We start from the raw sequence: 16158 nt of genomic DNA, 5'->3' as shown, positions 1-16158 counted from the left end.
GCGCTCGGGCGCCATCTAGAATCTCGCAGCTCCGGGAAGCCGGTCCACACGATTTTGCCGGGTGGGAGGGGCCGGATGGACTGACCCCAGGTCTCTCACAGCCAACTAGGGCGCTCAGTCTGGGCGTCTTCCTGCGGAAGTCCGCGGCCACCTGAGACCACCTCAGCACTTTGGAGGTGAAGCTCATCACACTTCACTCCAGCCCTTAGAAGCAGAGTCAACGGGCTCCTGCCTCAGGGAACGCAGTGCATCATCTCCATCACAAAACCCGTGCGTCCTTCACTCACGTCCACTCTCCGCCTGGGGCGCGAACCCACGGAGACGCGCGGAGCCCGCCCGCCTCGCTGCGCCAATGCCGGAACCTCAGGCACGGAAGGGTTGCCGTCCAAGTTGGCTTTTTTAGATTCCACATATAAGTGAAATCACACAGTAACTGTCTTTCTCTGACTTATTTCACTTAGCATAAATAATGTCCTCAAGGTCCATTCATGTTTCAAACGATAGGAAGTCTTTCTCAGGACTGAATAATATTCTGGTGTGTGTGTACACATCTTCCTTCTTCATTCACTTGGTGCTGGGCGCTTAGGTTGTTTCTGTATACCGGCTATTGTGAATAATGCTGCAATAAACATGCGTGTGCAGATAGTTCTTCAATATCCGGTTTTCATTTTGTTGGGTATAGACCCAGAAGTGGAATTTCTGAATAACATAGTAAATCTGTTTTAAATTTTTTGAGGAACAGCCACATTGTTTTCTGCAGTGCCTGAACCAAATATATCCCCATCACTGTATACTAGGGTTTCCTTTTCTCAACATCCTCACCAACAATTAGTATCTTTTGACTTCTGGATGATCAACATTATAACAGGTGTGAGGTGATACCTCATCATGGTTTTGATTTGCATTTTCCTGATGATCAGTGATGAGCATCTTTTCTTGTCTTCTATGGAAAAATGTCATTTAATTTCTCTAATTTTTATAGCTGCTCTAGTAGCTTTGTGGACTTGTATACCCAAGTTTTCCCCTAAGTTTGTGAAGTCCTCAGCTATTATTTCTTTACACAAACTATTTTCTCCCTCTCTTTTCTGGAATCCCAATTATACGGCTATTTGCCTTTCTGATGAAAACCAATAGCTCTCATAGGATTTATTCACTCTTAAAATCTTAGTTCCCTCTCCTCTTCTAACTGTACTCTTTCTATATTCCTATCCTCCAAGTCACCTATTCATTGCCCATCTGATCTGCCTTGCTGCAGATGCTCTGTGTTGCATTTTTCTTCTAATTCATTGAATTATTTGGCTCCAGAATTTTTGCTTCGTTTTTTCTTTATAATTCGATCTCTTTGGTAAACAACTCCTTCTGCTTATTAATTTTATTCCTTATTTCATTGAATTCTCATTCTGAGTTTTCTTGTAGCTTGTGGAATTTCTTCGTAACAGCTATTTTACCAGTTAGATCACAATATCCCATGCCTTTGGGTTCAGTTCCTGGGGAATTATCCTTTTCTTCTTGTGATACCATATTTATTTGATTTTTCATATTGCTTGTAAGTATGCCCTTCTGCTTTCACATTTGAAGTAGCAGGCGCCTCCTTAACTAAGCTTCAATGTCTTCCTTGGTTTTTACAGCTAAACAAGGCTGACTTTTTTCTAAAACTTTCTTTTGTATTCCAGAAGGTGGCGCTACAGTTCACATTTGTGGTCTTGCCCACAGACAGCAGCCTGTTTTCTGAGCATGCTCCCTGTCTACCTGAACTTGCTCTTGCTACTGCACTCGGCAGCACGCGCTGGAAACCCGGAGCAGGATGGTGAGCGGTGTGTGCTTAGCACTCAGGGCTCCGGTCGTGCCCCCGGCGGGTGGAGAGATCCTAAGATCTTAACTTCCTGTGACGTCCTGAAGCAGACAGCGGAAGACCTGTTTCTTTAATGCCCTTTGATATTCTTATCATCTCTTTTCTTCCCTTTCTTCTCCCCTCAATCCGGTTATGGAGGGCCCTCCTCAGAAATCAGGGTGCTTCTGACCCACACAAGCAGGGTAGCTGGGAAGTCGCTCGGCACTTTCGCTTTCCATCTTCTCTGTGAGAGAGGTCGCTGGCTGCTGCCACTTCAGACTGCTCAGACCTGGTGCAGCGTTGCCCTGGCGATGGGGCAGCTCTGGTGAGTTCCTCCCTCTCCTGTGTGTGTAACCTGGCTTGGACTCTCCCCTAGGTTAGGCTGGACATATTCCTTCTCGCAGGTGGGTATCTGCTCACTTTGCACTCTCCAGGATTATTTCTCCAGTGACAGTGAGTGTGTGTGTGTGTGGAGTGAGTCCCCCAATTTCCTTGGATCCCTAGTCCTTACCAAGCTCTTGTTTATTTTTTGATGCACAGGTCGGCTAGAATCCTGGATCCCTTAGTGTTGGGTGCAGAGTTGGGACGTCTAATAGCTGTTTCTGAAAGGGAAAAGAAAAGAGGAACCACCTTACCTCGCTGTAAGGCTGACATCACCCCCCTCCCCCCTGCCCTGTACCTCTTTGTAACCCACCCTCCTGCTCCTCTCTGCCCCACTCCAGCAACCACTGACCTGCTTTTGGTCACAAATAAGTAGCTATGCAAACTACTTATAATGTTATTTCTGATCCCCAGCTGATTATTCACTAGCCATCTTGATTTTTAGCAGGAACATTCAAAAAATGCTGCTCAATGATCCAAACAAAGTGGTCAGAAAGGGAAATGAAAAACAAACAAACAAACAAATAGTAGAAAGCCTACCAGTCCCTCAACATGCCTCTAATCCAGGCATCTTGACTTCTAACACACTCCTTTCTCCTTCCACCCATTGTAGAGGCTGGTAGGAGTTCTGTTTCCCCACAGCCACTCTTTCTCTCTATTATTTATTGGCGGAAGTCTGCCCTCTACTTATGCTTGGCCACTAAGCATCAACTGCATGTGTGTTTTTGTGTGTGTGTGTGTGTGTGTGTGTGTGTGTTAACTATCAGCTAAGGACTGAAACAAAGCCCCCCTAAAACCAACTTCCTCTGCAGAATTTATAATTAACCTCTCTCCAAAACTTTACTCCCTTTCTTCTCCTGAGCTTGTTTCCCTCGAGACTGAGAAGTAGCAAAGAAAAGGGGAGCCTGAAACCATTTACAAGCTCCTATGTCCCCGTCCTTCGAAGTAAAAGGCCTTTGCTTCAGTCTCCCAGGCCTGCCCTAAGTCTCAAAGGCTGGCTCAAAAGTTAGTGATAAGGAAATGTGAAGATGTAGAAACAAAGAACAGCTGTTGGGCCGGGAAATTGGTTAACAATTCAGACTATAGATCCGCCACATAGCAGAACCACTGAACTCCCCAGTTCCCTGAAAGGTACAGGTAAAGGCCTGACACACAGTCCTATGTTGTTTTTCCAGAAAGCAGACCCTAACCAGATAAAAATGCTGACAACAAGCACGTAGACCAGGGATTGGCTGAAACCAGGTTGACGATGCTTGAAACTTGACCGTGATGCCAGTCAATCTGAGAATTGTGCACAAGCTGATCACACACCCTACAGCCTCACACTGCCTTTAAAACCCCTTCCCTGAATGCCATCAGGGATTTCGGGTTTTGAGCATGAGCTGCCCTTTCTCTTTTCTTGGTGCCCTACAATAAATGTTGTACTTTCCTTCACCACAACCCAGCATCATTACATGTACTGCACGTGGGCGAGTGGACCCAAGTTGGGTTTGGTAAAGACCAAGCCCTATTTATGTGAACCGTTAAGCTTTTATCTCTGAACAGCCCATGCTCACATGTGACACTGAGTCGGGCTCCATGGAGCATTGTCCCGGAGTTGAGGGATGCAACTATGCAATGTGTGCCCATTCTTCTAGTAAGGAAGACTGGATTTAAACCTATTGCTGAGGAAATAGAAGCTGAAGAGAACCTCAATACATAGCCTGCCGAAAAAGGAAAATCATTTGTGTCCCTACCTCATGGGGTCATTGGGAGAACTAAGTAAGTAAATATATGCTGGTGATTAGCAGTGCCTGGTACATGGTAAATTATTGTTATTTTAATCTCCTTGAGTTTGTAGGCATTTGCCAGAATTCAGTCCTCAGATATCATATGTTGATTTGCACAACGTACAGAAGTCCAACATATGGATGTTCAGCATCCCATAACCAAACTTCCCCAGGATAAGTGAGTTCTTGGGTCAGCAGGCTCTCCCTATAAAATCTGAGGGGCTGCTGCCCAAAATCTAGAGTCGGGGCTGATGGGCACTGCTCCATCTTTCCATCTGACATCTGAGGAGGCCCAGGTGACTGCAGTGTCCATCCAGAGTTGGTCCTTTCAAGAAATCCACAACCTGCCTCGAGGCAGGTTTTGAAATCATATCCCAGCCTTTTGACTGAGAGCACCTTTGCTATGTGGAAAACAATTCCTTTGCAATCATGCTGCACAGAAACAGTAAACTGTCTACTAAATAAAATGTCAAAATTCCTGAAGTGCCTGAGAATGGGTACTGATACCAGATCCAGAACTCATGATTTCATTGATGGATCCAAGACTTAGGGTAAAGAGGTAATGACTGTCTTTCAAAGAAGGATTTTTTTATTTTTAAAAAAATTTTTATTTAAGTGTAGTCAGTTTACAATGTTGTGTTAATTTCTGGTGTACAGCATAGTGATTCATTTATACGTATATATATATTTCTTTTCATATTCTTTTTCACCATATGCCATTACAAGTTATTGAGTATAGTTCCCTGTGCTATATAGAAGGACTTTGTTATTTGTCTATTTTATATATGGTAGCTAGTATCTGCAAATCCTGAATTCCCAATTCATCCCTCCCCACCCACTTTCTGCCCTGGTAGCTATAAGTTTTTTCTATGTCAGGGAGTTTGTCTCTGTTTTGTAAATAAGATCATTTGTGTCTTTTTTTTTTTTTTTAAGATTCTACATATAAGTGTTCTCATGGTATTTTTCTTTTCTTTCTCTTTCTTACTTACTTGACTTAGTATTGACAATCTCCAGGTCCATCCATGTTGCTACAAATGGCATTATTTTGGGTTTTTAAGGGCTGCATAATATTCCAATATATATATACCACAACTTCTTTATCCAGTCATCTGTCGATAGACATTTAGGTTGCTTCCATGTCTTGGCCATCGTAAATAGAGATGCTATGAACATTGGGGTGCAGGCATCTGAAAAAAGGATATTTTTGAAAAAAGATAACACACTTTACACCCAAGTGAGACACGAGTGAAGTGGGCAGGGCACAACCATTAAAGGAATAACACAGCAGTTGAAGATAGGACAGAAACTGGTTAAAACTCAAGTAGGCCCAAGATGACGGAAGAGTCAACTCCCAAGACCTTGTGGCCCAAGATGTGGAAAATGTGACTTCCAGTAGAACTTGAGCTTCATTATATGATAACAGGTAATATTAGCATGTTAACTGGCACTCCCATAGACGCCATGATGATTCCGAGGCTGGCCATAAAAGGTCAAAAAGTGGGCAGCGGCCCAATTCCAGGATATCCCTGCCCCTTCCTCAAAATGTTGGAATAGTCCTCCCACTTGTTAGCATATGAAACTACAGAGCCAGTAAAAACTAACCACCCACCACTCCCCCACCCCAGCCGCTGCACCCAAGGCCTGGTGCACCTCTCCCTCTCTCCCTCGCCCCCCCCTCCCTCGCCCCCCCCCCCCCGCCTTCTGAGATGGCTGCAGTCTGTCTATGGAATGTGTATCTCTCTGAATACATCTACCTTCACTCTAGTATGGCTCGTTCTTAAATTCTTTCCTGCGAGAAGCCAAGGACCCTCACTCTGTGGGGCACATCCCAGGGACTCACCTGAGACCTGGGACATGGCCATCCTCTTGTGCCCCTCTTTACTGCAACAAAGTTAAAGACAAAGATTATATCACCACCCTGAGCCAACCCCGAAAGGACTCTAAGAACAAAAGCACATAAAAGGATTGGTGCCGCGTGCCAATAGGCAGCCATCACCAGTCTGACTGCTGAAATGGAAAGGGCTGTACAAGGTGGGGGTGTGAGCTGTGGTTCCAGCGAGGGGAGATGCAAAGGGGAAGTGCTGTAGATCGAGGAGGGAGCATCTCCTGCAGAGTCTTCTCTGCAGGGTGGATTTGAGCCCAGGCATTGAAGGAGAAATCTTGGAGATTTTGCTTTGATTTTGAGATCGGCTTTCAGTAACAGTATTTCTTTAATGCTACTGATGACACTCGGGAGGAAATGTTGACTTTTCTCTTCTGTGAAAATTTTTATTTTTATTTATGTTTATGTTTATATTTTACTTATGTTTACATTGAAAGTTTATGTTGGCAACTGGTGTCTTCCTGGGCAATCACTTAAATGACTTCAACTAACTCAGGCACGCCACAGCCTCTCAAGCATGTGTCATGTGTTTATTTGTTCTTTCAAGAAACACTGACTGTTTGCCAAGCCTAGGAATGTAAAAATTCACAAGCTGTATAATCCATACAATGGAATGTGTATATTCCTTAAAGGGGAAGGAAAGTCTGACACATGCTACCGTTAAGAATGAACCTTGAAGACATTATGCTATATGAACTAAGCCAGATATGACGGGAGAAAGAATGTACGATCCCACTTACAGAAAAGGCCAAGTCACAGACACAGAAAGTAGAATAGAGGTTCCGGGGCAGGGTGACTGGCACGGGGGAGGGGAAATGGGGTGTTACTGTGTAATGGGTACAGAGTGTCAGTTTGGATTGATAAGTAAATTCTGGAAATGGACAGTGGGGATGGTTGTACAACATTGTCAATGTACTTAATGTCAATGTACACTTTTGAAAAAGGCCCAAATGGTAAATTTTGCTACGTGTATTTTAACCACAACTTAAAACAATGATTCACCATCTATAGTCCCTGTCTGCTAGGAAGCCACACTCCAGAGGAGGGGAAGATGTGTAGCCTGTAAACTGATCGTTTCTATTCCGTGGTGAAGCTGCTATGACAGAGGAGAGCTCAGGGTGTCTGGAAGCACCTAACCGAGCAGGGAGCACTGGGAGGGGTTCCCAGAGGGCTGATCCCTGAGCCAACTCCTAAGGGATTAGCCAGGCTGAGTGCATCTGCCGAATGCCAGGCCTGAAGGCAAGCAGGAAGACTTTCTCATCAGGAAGGACATGAGGTGTCCAGGAAGGCCTGGTGTTTGAGGAACTTTAAGAAACTTTTTTGCCTGGAGATAGAGATGTGACCGAGGAGGAAGAAGAAGAGCAGTCGGGAACCAGATTACTCAGTCCTTGTGACCCGAGCAAGGGCATTTAAAGCTTAGATGCAAGAATTCCCAGGGGTCCACTGGCATTCTGGATGGCCCCTTTCCTGGCTAACTTCAGTGTGTGGTAAGTATCTATTCACTTCTCTTTCTCACTAGACAAAAACACCTTGAAAGCAGGAACTAGTAAATTAGTAACTTAACTAACCAATTATTGATTTGTTCAACAGCCTGAAAATGACCAAAGTTTCAGGTATAAATATACTCAAAGGGCCAGAAACAAAATATGAAAATCTGATTGAGGATCTTTGCTATTAGCTTGAGAGAAGGAGGAGGAAGCTTCTCAGCCAAACAAAATATTATCACAGAATGCCCATAGGGGACCCCAATAAACCACACCCCCCAAGATTCACGTCCTTGTACAGTCTCCCACACTGAGCCAGGGCTTGGCCACGAGACTAACTTTGGCCGATGGGCCATTAGCAAGTATATCCCAAGTGGAGGCTTGACAGGCATTATCCCAACAGGGCTTGTCTTCTCAGAATGTTCCTTAGAACCCATCATCCTGCCGTGAGGGAGCCCAAGCAGCCATCCGGGGGGGCCCAAATAGGAAAGAACTAGGCCTCAAGTCAAAAGCCCCAGCTGACCGCCCCGTCAGGAACCAGCACCAGCTGCCAGCCCCGGGTGCGAGGCTTTTGGGGATCTTCTAGCAAATCCATGATTGTGTGAAACAGAAGAGCCTCCTGATCAGCTGGCAGGGTTAGAGAAAGTAATACATTGTTGTTTTAGACCACTAGGTTTTGGGGTGTTTTGTTATCCTCAAATGGATTACCATGGATAACTGAAACAATTCCTTTCATCTTCCTAATCTCATTTTGGCAATTAAACATGAATAGGGGAATTTGTGAGAGAGAGCATACCTTGATGCTTAAAACCTCCAGCCGTGGAATCATACTTAAATGGTAATTCTGCTTTCACTGCTTACATAGCATTGTGGCCTTGGGAAGATTACTTAATCTCTCTAATCTTGCCGGCAAGACATGAGTAACAGCTGTTCCAAGGATCTGTAATGGCCAATAACTGATGAATTATATATAAAATGCTAGCCTGCCTGAACGCGAGTAAGTGCTTAATAAATGTCAACTATTATTATGAAATCAAATATATTGACTGGTACTTTTACACTGAGAACTTTAGAATGGATTCAAAAAGAAACAGGGATAATGTTTAGCAACTGAGAAAAAACAGGTAAGTTTTAGAAGTTCAGAAGGCATTATATGCCCACAACTATCCCTCAGAAACAGACTGAGGCCTGTCAGAGGCCTAAGAGAAACATGACAAATTCTGGCTGTTTAATAGATTCAAGGGAGAGCCCCTACATTGTTAAGCCCTCCAAGTTTATCTGGTCTCTTACCCAGAAGGCTGCATCAGGCAACATGGCCTCAAAGCCAAGAGAGTCACAAGATTTAGCAAACATACTACCTCAAAGGCTGCCAGTTGTTATGTGAAATGACAGTTCTTTAGAAAATTATGCAGATACAAAAGGACAATTAATGTATGATCCCACTTATAGAACAGGCAAATCCATAGGTACGCAAAGCAGAAAAGAGGTCACAGAAAATCAGTTTGGGCTGATGAATAAGTTCTGGAAATTGATAGTGGAGATGGCTGCACAACATTGCCAAGTACTTAATGCCACTGACGTGTACACTTAAAAAAGGGCAAAATGGTAAATTTTGTTATGTGTTTTTTAACCACAATTTAAACTGTTTGACATAGTTATTAACTGACAGAGTCTGAAAAAAGTAAACACACCAGATTATTCAAGGGAACTTACAGCAATAAATCTTATTTCCAACTTCAACTGATACCTCCTAAATTAAGTTCCCTATTACGTAATTTAGTCTCAGTTGACATGCATTCTTACAGAATATAAGAGAAACAAATTGAAACGAAAATACCTCCTGACTTCCTGCTTGGGCTAGTGGTTTACATCAGTTCCAGGAAGACTACAGCATCTGGAAGCTTTTTCAATCCCCTGTGACAGGTCTCTCCAGGGTGGTGATATATTTTCAACTTCCAAAACAGCCTTGAGGCATGAGCCATAGTCACTCTGCTAGGAGTTTGAGGGGAGTCAGCACTTGGTGACAGTGACCTGCTCTCTAGACTTAGAATGGAGGAGGAAAATGAAGACACAAGCAGAAAAACTCTGAACTAAAGCATGCAACGCGTGCCACGGGAGGGCAGCGTGCGCTGGGAGGTCAGAAAACAGAAAGGTGATGCCTCGCTGAGGGACTCATGCAAGAAATGACAACCAACAGAGCATTTGATGGACTGGGATTGGAGGTCAGAACGATATAGATGAGAAAGCTAAGTTCAACACCAGGAAATACAAAGAGAACAGTTCGCTTGTAGTAGAAAGTTTATGTCAGAGCAGAGTGACAATGGTTTTTGAAAAACAGTTGGCCCACCTCAGTGGTCCACACACCTGGCATCCAGATCTTGGTTTCTAATGCCATTCTTCAGTAAAAGGAACTAAGGCTTCTGTTGATTCCAGGACTGAGGCAGGAAACATGCAAGATGAACCCACTGCATCTCATCTTGCCAGAATGTAAGGAAGTGCTAAAAACAAAAACAGAAAACAACCAAAAACCCCCACTAAACTGAAACAAACAAATAACAACAACAAAAACCCATATGACATTGAGAGAGTTATCCCAGAGGCACAGGAGCTAACCGAAAGAGCTCCCAAAGGCCAAAACTAGAACACTCTGAGCAACAGAAGAGAGTGGTATTGGATTATAACCCAAAGTATACAATATATATCAATGAGTCCATACTGATGGAAATAAATGAATACATTGAGTGAAAGGGAAGTGTTGATGAATTTGTGTGTAATTAACTCATGAAAAGATAATTTGTCACAAAGTAACAGAGTCCAGTTTCCATGACCAGGTTTTTCAGTTCTTTTGATAGCATCCCAAATTCAGGAATCAGAAATGAAATCTTTTGGAATGTATAATATAAACAAGGTCTCATTTTCATGTAGATTAACACCCAAGTTTTCAGAGATGATACAACGTCATGAAAAGTTGCAAACTATTCCTCCACAGGTTTCAGTAAAACACTTAAAATTCCTAAATTAACTTGCTAATCTCAGGAAAAGAGAAATTTCACAAGGCAAGAATTTTGTTTCTGCAGAAAAATTTTAATGGAAAGGTCTTGCTTGAATTTTGCCTTCTGCAAATGAGCAATATACAGGCAGACCTCAGAGTATGGCAGGTTCAGTCCGAGACCACAGCAATAAAGGGAATATCCCAATGGAGAGTTGGAGAGTCACATGAAGTTTCTGGTTTCCCCGTGCATAGAAATGTTATGTTTACACTATGGTGAAGTCTATTAAGTGTGCAATAGTGTTGTCTTTTTAAAAAGTATATTATCTTAACTAAAAATACTTTATTGATAAAAAAAAAAAACTAACCATCATCTGATGACAGTTGCCACAAACCTTCAATCTGTAAAATACACAGTATGTGGGGCCGCGCGGGTCCCGGCGCCTGCAGGGCTGTGGTAAAAGCCGTTTGGGAAATGGCCGCTGCCGCCGCTCGGAGCGGAGGAGGAGAGGCTGTGAGAGGGACGGCCGCGGCCGCGGGAGGGGACCCTCGCTGAGGGGGCGGTAGGGGCCCGCGGGGTCGGGCGACGCGGCTGGCGGGAGGCGTCCCTCCTCTCTACCCTCCCCTCCCTCTGGGGCCGGCTCCCCCCTCGGCCCGTTTCCGCACTTGCGGGTGACCGTCCTCCACGCGGACTCCCAGGGCTGCCTCCGCCTGGCTCCCCGCTCCCTCCCGCCTTCGGCGCGCATCCTGGCCCCGGCCCCGGCCCCACAGGCGCCCCTGTCGCCCGGGGTTCGCCTGTCCGGGCTGCGCGCGCGTCGTGCCTTTCGCGGGGCTTCGGGCCCGCGGCGCCGTCGCGCGCCCGCGTCGGGGCCTCTCCTTTGACCGCGCCTTCCCCTCTCCTCCGTCGCGCGCCCCGCCTCCGTCGTGCGCCCCGCCTCCCTCGTGCGCTCCCCTCCCCGTTACTAGGCGCCCCCACCGGCGCGCGTGCGCAGTCCGCCTCCGGTCGGGCGAGTGCGAAGCAAAGGCTCCAGCGCCGTCACCCCCATCTCCGGGCTTTGCCTCCTCCTCCTCCTCGCCCATTCCAGGACTTCCTGCACCCACTGGGAGCGAGTTCCTTTCCTATCTAGCAGGAACAAGTAGGTCGTCCACCCACAAAAGGCACAAGACATTGTGTTCCTGGTCCCACATCTCATCATGAAGAAGCGGTTATAGTTGCCATCAGGAGCCGTGGGTAGGGGGCTATGTGTCCGGCAGCACCTGAAGCTCTTCGGTGGGGGCGCGCCCCCAAGGCCTTTGGGGGTGCTGTGGCCTCAGAATATGTGCGGCCTCCTCCCCCCCTTCACTGGCGATCTTCCAGTTACATAAGTGGAGTGGGACATAGCATGTAGCGGGCTTCCATAATCCTGGAGCACAGCCAGCTCAAGGCCACCAGTGCCAGATGGGGCACGTTCATCGCATCGCTGTCGTTCCTATCAGTTGTCTCTGAAAGTTTATTTTCTTTTTTAGTTCTGACTGAATCACGCAGACTGAAACTCAGGTGACCCACGTGATGTGGCAATGTTTTTGTGGTTTTTGCACTTAAGATTTAAGGTCACTGTGAGGAGTCTAGAGATTACTCTTACAGAGGAGACCATTTATGCTAAGCGTGAAACCACGGGGGTGAAAGCTTACTCTGGAATATACCTCTATGGCCATTGCTTCTGTTGTGTGTGAAGATTGGTCCCAGCAGAAATGGGCTCCACCACAAAATTGATATTCCTGACCCACGGTCAGGCAGATGTGTGCTTCTGGTTATTTTTCGAGGAACAGGAAAGGCTCTGCAGAGCCATTCACATGTTGTGTCTCTGCTGTGCAGGATCAGTGCCCCAAATTGTGAGATGGCAGGATCAGATTTGGGGTGGTTAGTGCTTATGGAACCAAACCTACTGGCCTGTGAGGCTAAGTGGCTTAGACTTTGTAGGACTCTGACGAGTTTGGTGCATTTTGTTATGCTACAAAAGCGAAACATTCTCGAGCCTTGGTAGTAAAATTCATTGTTAATAAGCAGTTACTCTAGAGGAGAAATTTGGGTTTCACGGCTGGAATTTTCATCTGCATCTCAGTGATTTCAGTTAACGAGATTAAGCATTCCTCTTGGGTCTTTTGAAAATGCTGGATACCTATTTGAAAAAAAAAAAAACAACCAAGATCTGGAGTTTTCAGGTCTTTTCCTGAATTTCCACCAGGGAGTTAGGGAAAATAGGCTTATTTATGGGCTTTTTTAGGACTTTGACTTAAAAATCCCAGTCAGGGAGCCTAGGATACATTTGCTTTTATTTTCTTACCATAATCTTTTATACAAGTGAGTATCAGTGGAAATCTTTTAATTGGCTTAGAGCAGTTTGTCGCCAGGCTGCCAGAGTTATCTAAGAGAAGACGAGAATCACAGAAAATGTTTGATATTTGTAGTAACTAGTGTTTTAAGCGCAAGGGGGTAAAGCATAGTCCTAGACTGGAGGGTCCAGGGAGTGTGACGGGACACCTGTTTGTTGTCCCCACAGTCTGCTCTAGTGACATGCATTGCAGACCTGCCTTGTGTGGCCAGGACCTTTCTTGAGTAAAGCATTATTGCCGCTCCAATGGAGGAATCTTGTCCTCACCACCTCTGTACCAGCCCTCTTCAGTCACACTGCCATTGTCACCACTGTCCCCTTACCTCTTTTTGGGCTCCATAAAAATACAGACTCACCAGTTTCTGCTTTGATGTGACATGTGACTCCCCAGAATACATCTTGCTTTTGTAGACCAGCTCTAACAAGATTCCACGGTAGCTGGAATGTTAGGGCTCAGGGAAGAAAAGTCAGAAGAACAGGATCTCCAGGGCCTCAAGGACAAACCTTCAAAGTTTCAAAAGGTGAAGAAAGAAGACAAAGAGGGCAAGCATGGGCTCCTGCAGCCACAGGCCCACCACTCTGCGAGCCAGCAGAGGCAGGCAGAGACCACGGAAGCACTGGGCTCAGCGCCAGCCATCCCGCAAGCTTCTGCCTCTCCCAAACAGCGGCGCTCCTTCATTCGTGACTGGGGACCCATGTACGACAACCGCACTCTGCCTGAAGGTTGGACCTGAAAGCTTAAGCAAAGGGAATCTGGCTGCTCCGCTGGGAAGTATGATGTGTATTTGATCAGTCCTCAGGGAAAAGCCTTTCGCTCCAAAGTGGAGTTGATTATGTACTCCAAAAAGCTCCAGGAACTGACAAAGGTCGGGGACGCCCCAAAGGGAGCGGCACAAGACCCCAAGGCAGCAGCATCAGAGGGCGTGCAGGTGAAAAGGGTCCTGGAGAAGCGTCCCTGGAAGCTGTTAGTCAGGATGCCTTTTTCAAACTTCACCGGAAACAACGCTGAAGGGGGTGGGGCCACCACATCGGCCCAGGTCATGGTCATTAAACACCCTGGCAGGAAGCGAAAAGCCAAGGCCGACCCGCAGGCCATTCCCAAGATGCGGGGCGAGAGCCGGGCAGTGTTTTGGCGGTCTCTACCGCCGAGGCCAAGAAGAAAGCCGTGAAGAAGTCTTCTATCCGGTCCGTGCAGGAGACCGTGCTCCCCATCAAGAAGTGCAAGACCCAGGAGAGGGTCTGCATAGAGGTGAAGGAGGTGGTGAGGCCCCTGCTGGTGTCCACCCTCGGCGAGAAGAGCTGGAAGGGACTGAAGACCTGAAAGAGCCCCGGGTGGTAACGTAAGGAGAGCAGCGCGAAGGGGCGCAGCGGCAGCGCCTCCTCGTCCCTCAAGAAGGAGCACGACCACCACCACTACCACTCAGAGCCCCGGAAGGCGCCCGTGTCGCTCTCCCGCCCCCACCTGAGCCGCAGAGCTCTGGGGACCCCGCCAGCCCCCCTGATCCCCAGGACTTGAGCAGCAACATCTCAAAGAGGAGAAGATGCCAAGAGGAGGCTCTCTGGAGAGCAATGACTGCCCCAAGGAGCCAGCAAACAGCCCGCGGTCGCCACCGCCGCCCGGGCCGCAGGAAAGTGCCAACACCGAGGGGAAGGAGAGCGCAAAGCATTGTTTCCTCCTCCATGCCACGGTCAGAGGAGCCTGTGGACAGCGGGACAGCGGTGGCCGAGAGAGTTCGCTGACTGCACACAAAGCGGATTCCAAAGCAAACCAACAGGAATAATGGCAGCTATTGTCTTTTCTCCTCATGGGTAGGGTTCTGACAAAGCTTCCCGATTAACTGAAATACATTTTTTTTTCCAGTAAACACACACACACACACACACACACACACACACAATCAGCAAAGCACAATAAAGTGAAGCACAATGAAAGGAGGTATGCCCGTACTTTATGTCCTGTTCCTTTCACTAATTTTTAAGGAAATATAGTAGAGTTAAATATCCCCACATTGTTTATCCTGGTGCTATGCTGTATCAAAACAACTGTCTCTTATAAACAACAAGTTCATACTGGGAACTATATTCAACTTCTTGTAATAACTTACAATTAGAAAGAATATGAAAACGAATGTATGTATGTTCCTATATGACAGAAGCATTGTGCTGTACACCAGAAATTCACAAAACATTGTAAACTGACTATACTTCAATAAAAATATTTTTAAACTGTCTTTTAGAGTATGAGGATTTTTTTCTGATATAAATTATTTTTATTATGTGAAAATGTCATAATTCATAATAATTAAAAATAAAAATGCAGCATATAACAAAACAGGCATTTACACTTGTTAAAAGCCACCTGGATTTACAAAACTTTAAAAAAATTTTAGAATGCTTTAAGAACACAAATTAATTTTTGAGAGATATATAAAACATTTATTGCATTTTATCATACATTTAATTTCAAGATCTTCAAAATGATTTTTACTTATTTTTATTAAATGGACTCAGTACATTGTTACTATACATTATAGTAATCACTGGTAGGAAATGAAAAATTTAAAAACACATTATCTCAAACTAGATGAATATTAAAAAATGGCAAAAGTATGAGTTTAGTCTTTAAAAAAATAAATAAATATAAATTTTACAAAAGGAACCAAGAAGATAAACAGGTTTGTTCTTCAAAATCCACCTCAGAATTTACATACTGTCTTCTTGTGTTGCTTTTCCTTACATTTCAGCCACCTATCAAATTCAGGTTGTTAGGAATTCTGTATCTGAAATAGAATGCTTCTTATCCAGTGTAGTAGGTAAGTCTCATGTACAAAACTCCAAAAACTGCATATGACACTGACTTAGAGTAATAAATAATGTGGTTAATGGAAGTTCAATGAGTTAAAAAATGTGAATAAAATGTGATATTCTAAAAGAAAAAACTTTATAAGTAAATAATTATATTAAACTGCCTTAGGCATACTTAGTCATGTTATTTTCAGATACCAGTATATGTCTGTTGTCATACAAGTTGCCAAACTGACTAATTTTAACAAGGTAATTAGAAATCATACTGTTTGTGTTATTTTCATCTTGAGTAAATGTTTGCTTCTAATTAAATGGAACATTATGAATCTATTACTCAAAATATATATCTAAAACTTGTCTAAATGCCAGAAGATAGAATCCTATAGATGCCAGTCTTCAGTGCAACAGAAGTACTATTACTTTAGATTGAGAAAATATTTTGAAATTATTTCTTTATAAATGTAATGTAAACCAACATTTTTATTGTTAGTTCTTTAATAGCCAAGTATCTCCCAGTTAAAAAATACAAATCTCTGGACTACAGTAGCTTTTCTGGTCTTTTTGCCTTGAATTTCAAGGCACAGGAATTAGAATAACCTAGAAGAGTCACTGCAGCTCCTAATAGAACAAGGGAGTGAGAAGTAG

The 16158-nt window shown here is 44.8% G+C and overlaps 1 long non-coding RNA gene and 1 pseudogene across 1 annotated transcript; both read left to right on the top strand.

Annotated features, from left to right (window-relative positions):
- Positions 1 to 1917: 1917 nt before the first annotated feature.
- On the top strand, positions 1918 to 3646 carry LOC116667276. Its single transcript, XR_004324116.1, has 3 exons — positions 1918 to 2156; positions 2372 to 2472; positions 3388 to 3646. It is a non-coding gene; the product is annotated as an uncharacterized LOC116667276 (long non-coding RNA).
- A 9037-nt stretch (positions 3647 to 12683) lies between these two features.
- On the top strand, positions 12684 to 14884 carry LOC102510536 (annotated as a pseudogene).
- Positions 14885 to 16158: the final 1274 nt, after the last annotated feature.

This window comes from Camelus ferus, chromosome 11 (genome assembly GCF_009834535.1).
Source record: "Camelus ferus isolate YT-003-E chromosome 11, BCGSAC_Cfer_1.0, whole genome shotgun sequence".
Taxonomy (NCBI): Eukaryota; Metazoa; Chordata; class Mammalia; order Artiodactyla; family Camelidae; genus Camelus; species Camelus ferus.
Note: the sequence above shows the minus strand (reverse complement) of the source record. Positions and strands in the feature narration are given on the sequence as shown.